General features: G+C 37.5%; 1 protein-coding gene across 4 annotated transcripts in view; it reads right to left on the bottom strand.

Annotated features, from left to right (window-relative positions):
- Positions 1–15,069, bottom strand: part of kcnc2 (potassium voltage-gated channel, Shaw-related subfamily, member 2) — a 52,289-nt gene that overhangs the window by 16,709 nt on the left and 20,511 nt on the right. The gene's annotated exons all lie outside the window — the stretch shown is intronic.

Raw genomic sequence — 15,069 nt, forward strand, 5'->3', positions numbered from 1 at the left:
CAGTAAATGTGCTATTTTCCGAAATCAAAACTGATACAGTATGTGTGAATATCTTTTTGGCTTTTGGCTAAACCCCAAAGATAATTGGACTGCTTTCATGGATGACGAAGGAAATTAAAAATATTTTCATATTTTAAAAAAATGCTTACTTACATTGATTAACCCTTGTATTATGTTGCGGGTCAATTTGACCCGTTTCAGTTAAGGTTAACAAGGTTAACTAGCATGATTTGTTAACCCTTGTATTATGTTGCGGGTCAATTTGACCCGTTTCAGTTAAGGTTAACAAGGTTAACTAGCATGATTTGTTAACAAATCATGCTAGCATTATGGTAGTTAACCCTTGTATTATGTTACGGGTCAATTTGACCTGTTTCAGTTTTTGTGTTAATGACCCTAGATGAGGAAAAGTCACAAAATTTCATGAAGAAAAAGAAAGGATAACCAGTACTTTGGTCAACACAAAAACTGAAACGGGTCTAATTGACCCGTAACATAATACAAGGGTTAACAAATCATGCTAGTTAACCTTGTATTATGTTACGGGTCAATTTGACCTGTTTCAGTTTTTGTGTTAATGACCCTAGATGAGGAAAAGTCACAAAATTTCATGAAGAAAAAGAAAGGATAACCAGTACTTTGGTCAACACAAAAACTGAAACGGGTCTAATTGACCCGTAACATAATACAAGGGTTAACAAATCATGCTAGTTAACCTTGTATTATGTTACGGATCAATTTGACCTGTTTCAGTTTTTGTGTTCATGACCCTAAATGAGGAAAAGTCACAAAATTTCATGAAGAAAAAGAAAGGATAACCAGTACTTTGGTCAACACAAAAACTGAAACGGGTCTAATTGACCCGTAACATAATACAAGGGTTAACAAATCATGCTAGTTAACCTTGTATTATGTTACGGATCAATTTGACCTGTTTCAGTTTTTGTGTTCATGACCCTAAATGAGGAAAAGTCACAAAATTTCATGAAGAAAAAGAAAGGATAACCAGTACTTTGGTCAACACAAAAACTGAAACGGGTCAAATTGACCCGTAACATAATACAAGGGTTAATTGTTGCAGGTCTAATTCAAACCACAAGCACATCATTTTTTTTGACAAATGTCAAAATCAAGCGAACACTCCAAGATGTCATGAATAGTTTTCGTATGCATATAACAAACCTGAAAGCTAACACTTAGCCCTTCCAACGGTACGAGTATCATTCATCTGCTGCCAAAACTCCTACTCCTCCCGGTCTCAAAAATACCTACATTTGATCGTGTGTACTTTTGGAGACTTTTTCTTGCAAGCCTCTCATATATTCTGGGGTAAATTCTGTTTTAGGAATAGTTTGGGAGTCAAGCAGATGAATAGAATTCCACGTGAACCTGTTATGGGCGTATCCACATATCTAGTTATCTACTGGACTTATCATATTCACGTCGCAGCATCACAGGAAATAAAACAAAGGCTGTGTTACAGTCTCAGAGTCAGATAAAAATACAGTCTTGAAGGTCCCGGAGAGACTGTGATGCTAAATATAACTCCTTTACACTACAGATCCTTTCATCTGTTCGTTTTCGCCATCAATATTTCAGCTGCTTGCCTATTGAGACGAGACGTACCACCGATTCATGAAAGCATCGGGAGATGTTTACATGAGCGTGTCTACGGTTTAATAGCATAGTGTATATTTTGGCAACAACTGCGCTGATGTGTTGACGCTGAAGTGAGGGGTGTTGGGTTGGGATACAAAGAATGAAAAGAGAGAGACGCTATTTTAGGCTTGGTCCGCACCAATGTGAATTAGGCATGACGGTATCATAATCTTGGGCAAAAATATCAGTTTGATTGTAATTACAGCTCTAAATGTGTTATTTTGAAATATCTTTATTGAAAAGAGGAAAAAAGTCAAGTCAAAACAGCCCATTTTAAACCACATAATACAGTGGTTTTGAAATTGCGAACATATTTCGTTATTTCTTTCGGGTTTTTTTTTCAAGAAAATATGCAGTTCAGTTCTCAAATGGTTAAAAATAGTTACAGATGCATAAATGTATGCGGTAAATGAGAAAATTCATCAGAATGACCCAAAGTTTGTGATGGGAGTAAATTCACTCATCCATCCATTTTCTATGCCGTTTATCCTCATTAGGGTCAGGGGTATGCTGGAGCCTATCCCAGCAGTCTTTAGGCGAGAGGTGGGGTACACCCTGGACTGGTGGCCAGCCAATCACAGGGCACATAGGGACAAACAACCATTCACACTCACGTTCATACCTATGGACAGTTTTCCGTCATTCACTCATCAGATTTGCATTATGACGTCACCAGGCTCGGAAAAGGTCAGATCCTTGTCTCCGCAATACCCAATAAAGTGGCTGACGATATTTTTATCTCCAAAAAGGGGCTGTGAAAAAAAATGTTTGGGAACTACTGATATGATATAACACAATGACAGAGAAATACAGCGGAATATTAGGGCCACATTGAAAAAAACAAGTCTAAGATTTTTTAAATAAAGTTGTAAATTTATGAGAATAAAGCCGTAAATTCTTGATTTAAAAAAAAAAAGGTTACAAGAAAAAACTTTTAATATTATGAGAATAAAGTTGTAAATTTACGACAATAAAGGCGTAGATTTATGAGAAAAAAAATTGTAATTTTATGTTACAGGCATTGCCTGAGATTTCAAAAATAAAGTTTACAGGAAAAAAAATGTACAACTTTTTTTCTCCTAACTTTATTCTTGTAAATTCACAACTTTATTCTCAAAATCTCTGATTTTTTTTTTTTCAATGTGGCCCTAATACTCAATCGTACTGGAACATACAGTATAAATAAAATACAGTTCTCAATGCAGTCTCCTGTGGTTAATCCTTCAACTCAAGTCACAACACTAGATATTTTCTTGCGAAAATTAAAAAAACATTAAAAATGCCACATTTGGGATTTTAAAGTTATATCCAAAAAAGCTATGATACCACGCAAAATCATGAAAAAGACACTTATCCAGACATTTCCCAACAGGGACACTGACAGTCCACATATCACAACTGAGGACACAACCCTTTGATTCCCTGAGCGTAAATCCTACCCCCAAATCCTGGGAGACTCAATTTGACATTAATCACATTTCAAGGCTGGGACACATCTGAAAGTCTGACGTGATAATCTGAAACAGAGGAGGGCCAGAAAGACACAGACGGGATTTGAAGACGTGAGGCCTCATTAGATTTAGCAGTCTTGATATTTTTAATATCAAGATTAATAGCATGAAAATAGCATGTCACATTGCCGTGCCGCGATAGAATCAAGGCAGGATGCTCGTAAAAGGTGTTGTTGGGGCAGCGGGGGAAACCATCTACTGGTCTTTGGGGGCGGAATCTGTTATTATTAGGCTATCAAACATGATGATTCATTCATTCATTCATTTTCTACCGCTTTTCCTCACAAGGGTCGTGGGGGGTGCTGGAGCCTATCCCAGCTGTCTTCGGGCGAGAGGCGGGGTACACCATGGACTGGTCGCCAGCCAATCACAGGGCACATATAGACAAACAACCATTCACACTCACATTCATACCTATGGACAATTTGGAGTGGCTAATTAACCTAGCATGTTTTTTGGAATGTGGGAGGAAACCGGAGTACCCGGAGAAAACCCACGCATGCACGGGGAGAACATGCAAACTCCACACAGAGATGGCCGAGGGTGGGGATTGAACCCTGGTCTCCTAGCTGTGAGGTCTGCGCGCTAACCACTAGACCGCCGTGCCGCCCCCAAACATGATGATAATGACTGAAAATGATCAATTATATTGAAGCAAAATTACCTTCTTTTTGAAATCATTGGTACCCAATTCACTGATTATAGAATTACATACAATTGTGCTAAATTAATTGTGCTAAATTAATTAAAAAAAATAACTTCAATTACCATTTGTAATGAAAAAAGTGAAGGAAAGTGAGGGAATTTTGGAGGATTTTTTTCCTCCGTGTAATCGAGGTCCGTGTAATAGAGGATCATGGGAATGGATATTCAACAAAAGTATAGCCCTTTTATTAGAAATATGTCAAACCACAAAACCCAATAAACCCTGTAATAACCAATAAATGTAACTAATACACTGCAATTAGTATGCGTGTCTTGTGTGATATGACCTCGACACAACACCTTGGAACGCTAGGCCTGACTCACGCAAAGTTGTGTGCGTCACAGAAACGAATTGCAAAAGAAATGCTGCTCTTTAATTACAATTCATACGGATGTAAGGTTGATTTCAACAATCGTTTGACAGTACAAATTGCCTGTGAGAAAAAGCATGTCAGTTTAAAAGCTGTTAACCACAGTTTTTAAATGAATTAATCATAATTAATCACCGTTGGCGACAATGTCTGAAATATGGCCATTTTTACTGTAATTAATGAACGGAAAGCTAAATGATAGGACAGTATTTATGTATATTTGTATGTATTAACAGTTCCAAACAAACTGAATATGTTAATCAAGGTAAAGGTTAGCGCACGAGTCGAAAAATCTGTTTGTCTAACACATGGGTGCTCATTAAGTCGATCGCGATCTACCGGTCGATCGCGGAGGTGGTACTGGTCGATCGCTGGTCGATCGCGGCGTGACATTAAAAAAATATCATCCTAGCATCAATGCCGTCACTTGATTGATATACAGGGCAGCCATTCGGATGACAACTGAATGTTGCCCTTCGGGCGACCAATCAAATCAAACAACGTCTCTAAGTGCAGCAGAACTTACGATGTCAGCCTATCATCCATCCCCGTTACTTGATTGACATACAGGACAACCAGTCAGATGACAACTGAATTTTGACCTTTAGGTCACCGCTCGTGCGTAAACAACGATGCAAAGTGCTAAGCTAGTCGGCGAATTGCGTCAGATTTTAAGCCCTCGCTAAAGTTTATGGTCACTAAAATGAGTGAAGGAGCTGGACCAAGTAAAAAGGCAAAAAACATACCACTTCCATACGGATATGGAATATTATACGGATATTATGATACGGATATTATCCATGACTGATAAACATTTGGAAGTGTGCTTGAGGCTGGCTATCAGCAGCTACTGTCCGGACTATGCATCCCTGGCTGGTTCAATTCAGTGCAAGTCATCAAAGTAAACTCAGGTAATTACAAAAAATGTTAATAGTTAATTATGTGTGTTTTGCAATATTGGCTCATTTGGTTATGTAAGGTACATCAACATACATTGTACGTACAAATAATCCTCAATACATTTGAAAATAAATAGATGTTTTGCATTTTTGTAGTGGGTAGATCATTTTGACTCGGTCATTTTAAAAGTAGCTCGCATGCTGAAAAAGTGTGAGCACCCCTGCTCTATGAGATCTTGCTAGTGTGTTAATATGAGGCATTATAGAAGTACTTCACATAGAACTTAATATATTGCATTTAGAGCCTTGATATTTTGCACGTGGAGGTTGATCAGATATTGCACAGTGAATGGAGTCTGGAGTAACTATACTGAGTATAAAAACAAAGTATTGCACAGATATACTACTATTGGGAGCAGTGCCAGTTATACAGCCTGACAGCTGGTAAGGTAAATGTACTCGTTTTCAGTGTATTTTCCAGCGCATTTTATTTTTTTTATTTTATTATTATTTTTTTCCCTTTATTTGGGCAAATATGTGAATCATTACAGTGCATTTCTTACATCAATCAAAATATAACTTTCCATTATTTACATTTGTATTCAACTATCTGATTCCAAGCCCAAAAGGAGTAGGCTGAAGCAAAAGCTTATAAATGCCTACCCCTTTTTTGCAAGATATAATCATGTTCATGCCACTGTCTTGTTTCCCCTGTTATTATTTTCATTGTAATATTATTATCATTATTATCATTGTTGTTATAATCTTTATCATTATTACCATCATTATAATCATCATTAATATTACCATTTTCATCATTATAGTTAAAAATTTTGTGATTTTTTAATTTTTAATTATTTAATTTTCCAGACTTCATTGCTTCTTGTAGAGTGCTGTATCATTTCATCTGTTATCTTCTGAAATCTGCAGTCTTTGTGTGTCAATTTATTAGGCCACTTTTTTTGTGACATTTACTTATTTTCTGGATTGCATGTGTAATCTTATGCATTAAAAAACAAGAAGTTGAGACTGTGTCTGGACAGGTGACCAACCCAAACATCAGTATCTTCTTGTTAAACCCTACCTGAGGTTTTTAGACGTGTTTATTAGTTTGTGTGTGTCTAGTCTTGTGCATTAGGAAGCAAGGTTTTAGGTCTGTGCTCAAACCAATTTTTGAAGCAATGATGTCTTGCTGTAATAATTAATAATAATTAATGATAATAATAATGATAATCCCTACCTCTATATTTATGCATGTTAGCCTGGGTACCTCTAACAATTTATAGTTACAAAGGTATTAAGGTAATATTCTTACATTTCTCATATCAGTCAATCAGAGATTCCAGCAGAGATGACAAGACAGTAGAATGATCACTATTAAAATACCATTCCCACTTATATTTATATTTAGAAGACACTTATCTTGTACTGTGTCACATTTCATTGAATTTACAACTGAATTACTGAATTTGAACGTAGTATATTGTACATCCGAATTATCCGAGTTAAGATGCGTTCTTGTAATGAGAATGTTCCCCGGATGAATGTCGGAATGAAGTTAGAAAAGAGCGTGAGACTCTGTGTCTGTGTTGGGGATGCTCCACTGTACTTCCGTCTGCCGTCATAATCGGGAGACATGCATTAATTACACAAAAAATTAGTATTGCCGTTAATGGGTTATTTTTGACAGACCGATTGTTTTCATTGACTTTTCTTAAAATAAATGCTAAAATCTTGTGCATCGTGACTCGGTCTGATATTGAGAATTTAACTTTGTCTATTTTCCTAGCAATAACAATGGCTTTTAGCAAAGAACAAGAGTAGTTTTTTCTGTCAAACACAGAGAGGAGCATCCTCTTGTCTTCCTTTTGGAGATGTGCGTGCGTGTTTGTGTGTAAAAATTGATGTCGGAACGCAGACGTTTTTCTTGGTTGTGATTAAAAGCCAAGTTGGCAGGCATGTGCTCAGCCCTCCTAAGATTTCCTGCATACATTAATATATTATTGGCATTTAAAAAAAAAACATGCAATTATATGAGTGAGGGGAAATGAAAGAAAGTGAAACAAGGCAAGCAAAACTGTGATACATCTCCCTTCGTGTGTGATCACACACACACACACACACACACACACACACACGATCCAGCTGACAGCTGCACAACACGTACCTTCCCCTATCAATGAGCCGGCTGTTTATTGCCATTTTCTTGCTCTGATGAGCTTCCTGCTCCAGATTTCATTTACTTATTTTTGGCCAAAACCACACTGAAGTGGGTCACACATACACAAATAGCAACGCAAAAACCAGAGTGTGTGTAAAGTCTCCCCTTACTGTGGTTCACTTATTAAATAAGAAAACACCCCTGAGGTCATTGGCGCTACAAAAAAGTGTAAATACATTTAAGATTCTCAAATGTGCAAGCGGATGAAAGCCAAACTTGCTCTTCTATCTCAGAGAGTTAATATGTATGTAGATTAGTAACCCAATGGAGACAAATTTCAACCAGAAATAGTTTTGTAGTACAAATGTTTGATATACAGTAAACCTCGGATATATCGGATTCAATTGTTCCCACTGGTTTTGTCCGATATAAGCGAAATCCGTTATATGCGTATACCGGAAAATGTCCGTTTTACGCAAATATCGGATTTATATCCGGTATATGCGTAAATGGGATTTTATCCGTTATAAAAAGGCACTTCCTTGACTATGTTTCCCTTTTTTTTTTTTTTTTTTTTTATACATTGAACAGACATCAATATGTTTATACCTCTGTCAGACATTTTCTATTTATTTTTAACGCTACAGTAAACCTCGGATATATCGGATTCAATTGTTCCCACTGGTTTTGTCCGATATAAGCGAAATCCGTTATATGCGTATACCGGAAAATGTCCGTTTTACGCATATATGGGATTTATATCCGGTATATGCGTAAATGGGATTTTATCCGTTATAAAAAGGCACTTCCTTGACTATGTTTCCAATGTACCTGGACGCGCAGGCAACGCTGCAAACGCTGCAAATGACGTCGTATAGCGGCCTGTCACGATTCGGCGAATCAGAGCGCCACGATGCGGCCATCCGATATATGCGAGGGAAATTTAATGGAAATGCATTGGAACGGGACTGGAGATTTTGTCCGAAATAGGCGAAATCCGTTATAAAAAATCTGATATATGCAATGAATTTTTTTTATTTTTTTTATTTTTTATTTTTCCCTTTATTTGGGCAAATATGTGAATCATTACAGTGCATTTCTTACATCAATCAAAATATAACTTTCCATTATTTACATTTGTATTCAACTATCTGATTCCAAGCCCAAAAGGAGTAGGCTGAAGCAAAAGCTTATAAATGCCTACCCCTTTTTGCAGGATATAATCATGTTCATGCCACTGTCTTGTTTCCCCTGTTATTTTCATTGTAATATTATTATTATTATCATTATTATCATTGTTGTTATAATCTTTATCATTATTACATCATTATAATCATCATTAATATTACAATTTTCATCATTATAGTTAAAAATTTTGTGATTTTTTTATTTTTAATTATTTAATTTTACAGACTTCATTGCTTCTTGTAGAGTGTAGAGATTTCATCTGTTATTTTCTGAAATCTGCAGTCTTTGTGTGTCAATTTATTAGCCCACTTTTTTTGTGACATTTACTTATTTACTGTATTGCATGTGTCTGATCTTATTGGAAATGCATTACAGAAAAATCGGTTCTTCTGTCCGTTGTGAGCGAATTTCCGATATATCCGAGTGCGATATATCCGAGGTTTACTGTACTTACTATGTATGTGAGTGTGGTTGTTTCTCAATATTTGCTCTGTGATTGGCTGGTGACCAGTCCAGGGTGTACCAGCTGGTATATACATACATAGAATGTTGCATAGAAAAAGAACGAATGAATGTCCAGGACTGCCACAGAAGGACATAAAAGAGGCGTGGTTGTTTTCGACACTTTCAACCATTTATCAAAAAGTAAATTTTTCATTCTAAATATTGCAAATCAACAAAGAGCAGCAGAAGCAACAGCAGATCACCAGGATTCAATATCGTCGCAGCCGCAGTACTCGCCGAGAGGTACAGTTGGGAACATGACTGTTGCTATAGCGATGGTGGAAATGTGGTGGAAGCGGTCGCACCGAGGAGCGCCGTGACAATAGACAAGAGCGGATCTGACAATGCCCGGGCCGAATGACCCTGAGCCCGAGCTGAATCCTGATGGAATTTGACAAACCGCAACAACATGAAACCGCAGACCTGTACCTGAGCTTCTTGACAGTTATGACAGATGTCTGCGTCCATTCCCATGTTGGACTGCACAAAGTTCTTCACACACGGTGATACTGAACAAAGCACCATTGGGCATTCATATATATATGGTAGAATAGCATCACAGTCGTTTGCGGCGAACATTAAATGAACTAAAATCCAAATACAAGGCATAAGAAGGCTGGTGAATCAATACATGACGTGAAAGTAGTAATCTACATTGACCGCGAGGTGTCAGTGTAGTGAGACAAGGACCAGACGTGATGGCCGGAAAATAGATTAATTGCAGGTTTAAATTATCATAATAACACGGGCTACTATTCGGGCCACACAACAAGCTAAAACTCAGCTCTGAACCTTGAACGTCACTTTTGCTGTGACACTTACACACTTACACAGTTTTATGTCTTAAATGGTTTACCTACTCATACTATGTCTACTATATTTTGTAATACGAGTGTAAAGCCATTTATTCAATCATTTTTGTACATGTCTTTGTCCCCATACATACGCACGAGATTAGGCTGGAGCCTATCCCAGCTGACTTCAGCGAGAGGCGAGTTACACCCCGCACTGGTCACCAGACAATCACAGTGTAAAAAGGATTAAAAGCCGCCATTGCATTACACTAATAAGACAAATTTAGAGGTGAAAACAACATGAAAACTAGAGAGCCGTCTGCGGATGGAAAATCAATTTCTACAATTATAATTTTCTATGAATAATTAACGAAAAATATCATTTTTAACATTTTTGCGTTTTCTGTTAAGGAATTCTCACTGGATCTGGAGGTAAACATATACATATATGCTATGCTAGGTTTTTTTAAATAATTTTTTTGTGGACTTTTTGCACTAAACCGTCTTTGTCATGGTTTTATGTGGGCTTAAAGTCTTTAATGACATTCTTTAAATATGCCACTGGCCAATACAAATTGAGCAGCCGGCCACAAATGTCAGAAAGGCCGCACTTTGGATACCCCTAGACCAGGGGTGGGCAAACTACGGCCCGGGGGCCACATCCGGCCCGCCAAGTGTTTGAATACGGCCCGCCCAATCTTTCCAAAGTATTTCATTTAAACTCAACATACAACCTGGCATCATGGCCTGAGCCAACCTTTTGATGGTTGTATCAATTTCGTTGTTTGACATGGTCTGTTGTTTACAAAGTGCTCCTGAAAAAAGAGACACAAGCACATAATAATAATAAAAATGAAAATAATAATTATTATATTATTATTATAACTATTATGATTATTATATTTATTATATTAATGCTAATTGTTATATTAATTATATATAATAATATTGTTCTATTTGTATATTTTACATAATAATGATATAATAATTATTATTTTAATTTTATTTTAATTATTATAATATTTTATTATTTTTAAAATATTTAAATATAAATATAAAATAATAAATAATAATAGCAGATTGCATGACAATTTTACAGATACAATAATACCAGGTGGACTGTTACGTGTAAAATATATAGTCCCCCCCGGAAATTTTGTTATATCAATGCGGCCCGCGAGTCAAAAAGTTTGCCCACCCCTGCCCTAGACCTTAAAACTGAGGTAGGTGATTACAGTGTACCAGTGTACAGTGTACCCCCCCCCCCCCCCCCCCTTCAAGTGTGTGATAAAGGTGTGCTAAAATGCTCTCTGGAATCAAATATTCCATTAGTGCAAACAAGGAGGCATGAAAGATGGACGACAAAAGACAGAGAGACAGAAAGACGGCGAGAGACGCTAATGAATGTTGTCGCTCATTGTGCCTCGCTAACATTTTGACCAGCCATTGTCCATTGCCATTGTAAATAATACAGATAAAATGGAAAAGCTCTCATCGCCCGTTTCCATTAAGCCAAAACGCTCCGTGTTCTGGGGAAAAAAAACCTTCTTTAATGATTCATGAAGTGGCTCCCATTACTATCAAACCCACTTCCAGACGAGCACTGCTATGCAGCCAGTCACGTATTTTAGCTTTAAGTATTTAAAAAAAGATAATGAAGAAAAGTGTACTTCTTTCAGAACAGGTAGACGGCGTTATACGTTATTCATTATTGTCTGGCTGTGATTTATGACACATACTGTACCTTTCCCAAACTAATTGTACTGTACAAAAAAAATGAAAAAATACGGACAGGGTATCCTTAAAGTCTGAACACATCATGTACACGTATAATATACTGTACATTATTCAAAGAAAGTTACATTTCATTTACAAGTACCATACAAGTTTAATTTAATATAAAAATAAGTTATATTAGTTTGAAAATAATTACAAAGCAATGATAAATATACATTGAATAAATACAAAATATAGTATACAATGTTCCCTCATTTGTCGGAGGGGCTTGGGACCCAAAGTAGCCTGCAATAATTGAAATCCACGAGCCAACCTAATTTTTTTGTAATCATTATTTAAGGCTGCAACCCCTCAACATACACTTCATACATTTTCTCACATTTTTCTCTTTGTTACTTAATTTTAATGATCAACCTACGAGGTTGGACACAAACCTCATTTCACTCATCTGACTGTGCCTTTTCATCCTGGTACCGCTCTGCTGTACTGTAGCATTTTTGTATCCTTGTTAAAACGTATTGTTCTCCTTGAACCAGACATTCATTGATTCTGTAACGTCTACATTTGCATGGGCTTTTGTGCGATGGTTAGCATCCTCCTCTGCCTTTTCGTCTGCATTGTGGATTTTTCCGGGGAGAAATATACAAAGACGGCAAGGTAGCGATGACACAGGATACACAGCTGGGCGGCACGAAGGAGACGAGAGTTTTCTGTTTGGGTGGCATCGTCCATTTTCCTTGTTGTCATGGTGATGTGATCCAGATTCTTGATATCTTTGACAACAAGAACTCCTGCCTTTTCTGGCTCTCGATTTAAGGTTGACGTAGATTTGACCATTGGTGCTCCAAGTACCTTGAATCATTCCCTGCTTCCTCAAGTCTTGTGCCGTCTTGGCAACGTCGGCGTTGCGTTTTGTCACATTCATAGGTTCTCCTCTGTTCTGGACTGCACTGGTATTTGACCCGGGTATAATTTGGATCCCTGTGAGGATCACATTGTTCGTTTGTACAATCTGATCCATCTCTTCAATTGTATTATTCATTTGCTTAATTATTTTTATCCTTTGCTTCTTTCTCGTCCTTAACAGTGGTTAAAGCACATGGCAGCATGATCATCCAGTAGTAGCTTGATAGCATCCTGTAGTACTTTGATATCATTGCGCAATGCCCTATTTATTTTCCACCATAGGGTTTTTGCCCTCCTTAACAGTGGCGTGCAAGGCAGCATTATCATCCTGTAGTACCTTGATTTCATTTCCCTGTGCTCTATTTTCCTCCTGAAGGTTTTTGACCTCATCCTGGATCTCAGAGAAGTTCCTCTTGAGGCTGTTATTCCGTGGAAAGCACCAAAATAGTCAAAAAATGTAGATGAACAACATTTAGCAAAACCATTCATTATGTCTGGACTTATCTAGTGTTTTAGATCAGGGCCAATCACCTTGGAGGGAGGGAGTGAGCAGCAGAACCGACCAGAGAACAGCACAGAACGGAGCCCGATAGCTGGGTTTATTACACAAACCACTTCCCTTTACACTCACACCAGCATGAGTTGGCTCAATCAAACCAATTTAGGAAAACAGAAGACAAGCCAAACCACAAGCATGTAAATTGGCAAATGTTAAAAACAAGCAAACCGTCCGAGACCGGTGTACTGTATTTCATGAATCATTTTATAAAGCAAAACATTAACGCCACAAACGTGTCACAGGGTCACTGTGGATTAATTTAGATTATTCACAGTTAATACACAGTGTCATTTATATGAGAAAATTAAATTGCAATATGGATTTGTTTTGTTTTTCTTGATACCCGAGCATATATACCTACTATTGATAGTTTTCAGCATGTTTACTGTAAAAAATGTATCAAAAGTATCCCTGCATCCTTGCAATTTGTCTGTATGCTCCCCTCACTGTAAAAAGTTTGACTTAAGACTTTTTTTTTTTTGTCCGGGTGTCACCTTTTGGCTAAGGAAAACATGGACATGTATCCCTCCCTTGACTCTCTGGTGGGTTTGTGATTTCCTAATGCTGCCTTGTCTCAAGGTCACTGCCTTCCATGGTCAGACACAGGCGGTGTGTGTGTGTGTCTGCACGGTGGGAGTGTTCAATCTAGACTTGCAAAGAAAAAAAATACTTTATTTTTGTGCTTAATAGAAATACTCATCTACACAATTATCATTATAATCATAAATTGGATTCATTTATTTTCTTTCTCCAAGAAAAACAAATAAATGGTAGCTGTGCAACAACAGTACCTTCATGTATTTAGTGACACAGAAAGAAAGATGAACAAACTGAACTGGCACACATCAGAAAAGTGCACATAAAATTGACAAATAACTTGGAAAAACAACAACTTTCCCAAACTCTCCGTAAGCGGCCTAATTAAAATTCACCAAACTCACAGCCTTACCTGTTTTTAAATGAGACGCTGTTGGTTGTTGTGTTGTGTGAAATGTAAGAAACTTCTAAGAAGCTTCTAAAACAAGTTGCACGTCACTTTCTGGCCTCATCTGTAACCTTTTTTTAAAATACTTCCAAACTTGGGATGATGTTTTAGTCGACATTGTGACCCAATAAGTTCGTCTTTAAAGCTCCTGCTCACCTCAGCTCCTTAGGGTTGTGCCATTGTCAATCCTTTATTAGCATCAAATTTGCTGTATCAAAGTAGGCTATTTATAACAAAAACAAAGACATTCTTTGAAAAAAATGTATCAGCAGCCGTGGGCACCACCCCTTGTAGTCGGAATGATGCAATCTTGATTCGACAGTTGACTGCGAATCCTCCGAATCAAATCGACACCCCTACTAGTAATACTAATTGTAATAAACTGTCACCAGTAACACAAAACAAAACAAACATCATCATAATCTGGTCAAAGTCACAAGTAAATATGCAAGCAATGGCGTCATCATAAACGGGTTCCACTGTACAATATCACATCCATCTACCCGTCAAAGTCTCGTATGTATTTAGATACCAAGACCAACCATGCAGACCTTTTTTAGAGGCACTGAAAAGCCTTATTTATTTAGGATATGTCAGTTTAGAGAAACGTGTCCCATGGCTTACAAGGTTAATGCATTCAATTACATGAAATAAACAGCAAGCATTTGCAGATACGCCCTGTAAAAAAGTTCTTTGGAAGCTTCTCTGGGGCTTCAACTGTCTTGTTGGGAAATCGAAGAAAGGGGAAGATAAAATATTGACTCAACTTTAGCACTATGATCTCTCTCTCGCCCTAAAGAATGACCTTAAAAGAACCATCTAAGAATATCCCGCGGATGGGGAAAAAAAAAGTTGGGAATGTAGGCCAAAGTCGGTAAGGAACAGCTCACAGAAAAAGAAGCTTGGCTAGACTTCAAGTCATCCCCGGTGTGTCTGTGTTGTTGTTTTATTGTTTTGCCCCAGTCTTGTTTCTGACTGATAACCTCTTCCATTTCTCCGGATGAGTATCCCGCTCCGCTACTCTCATATGACCTGAGTTTGTAATTACAGTGGCATACCAAGCCAGGATGGTTTGGGGTATAGCTGAGGG

The sequence above is a fragment of the Doryrhamphus excisus genome, chromosome 3 (genome assembly GCF_030265055.1).
Source record: "Doryrhamphus excisus isolate RoL2022-K1 chromosome 3, RoL_Dexc_1.0, whole genome shotgun sequence".
Classification (NCBI taxonomy): domain Eukaryota; kingdom Metazoa; phylum Chordata; class Actinopteri; order Syngnathiformes; family Syngnathidae; genus Doryrhamphus; species Doryrhamphus excisus.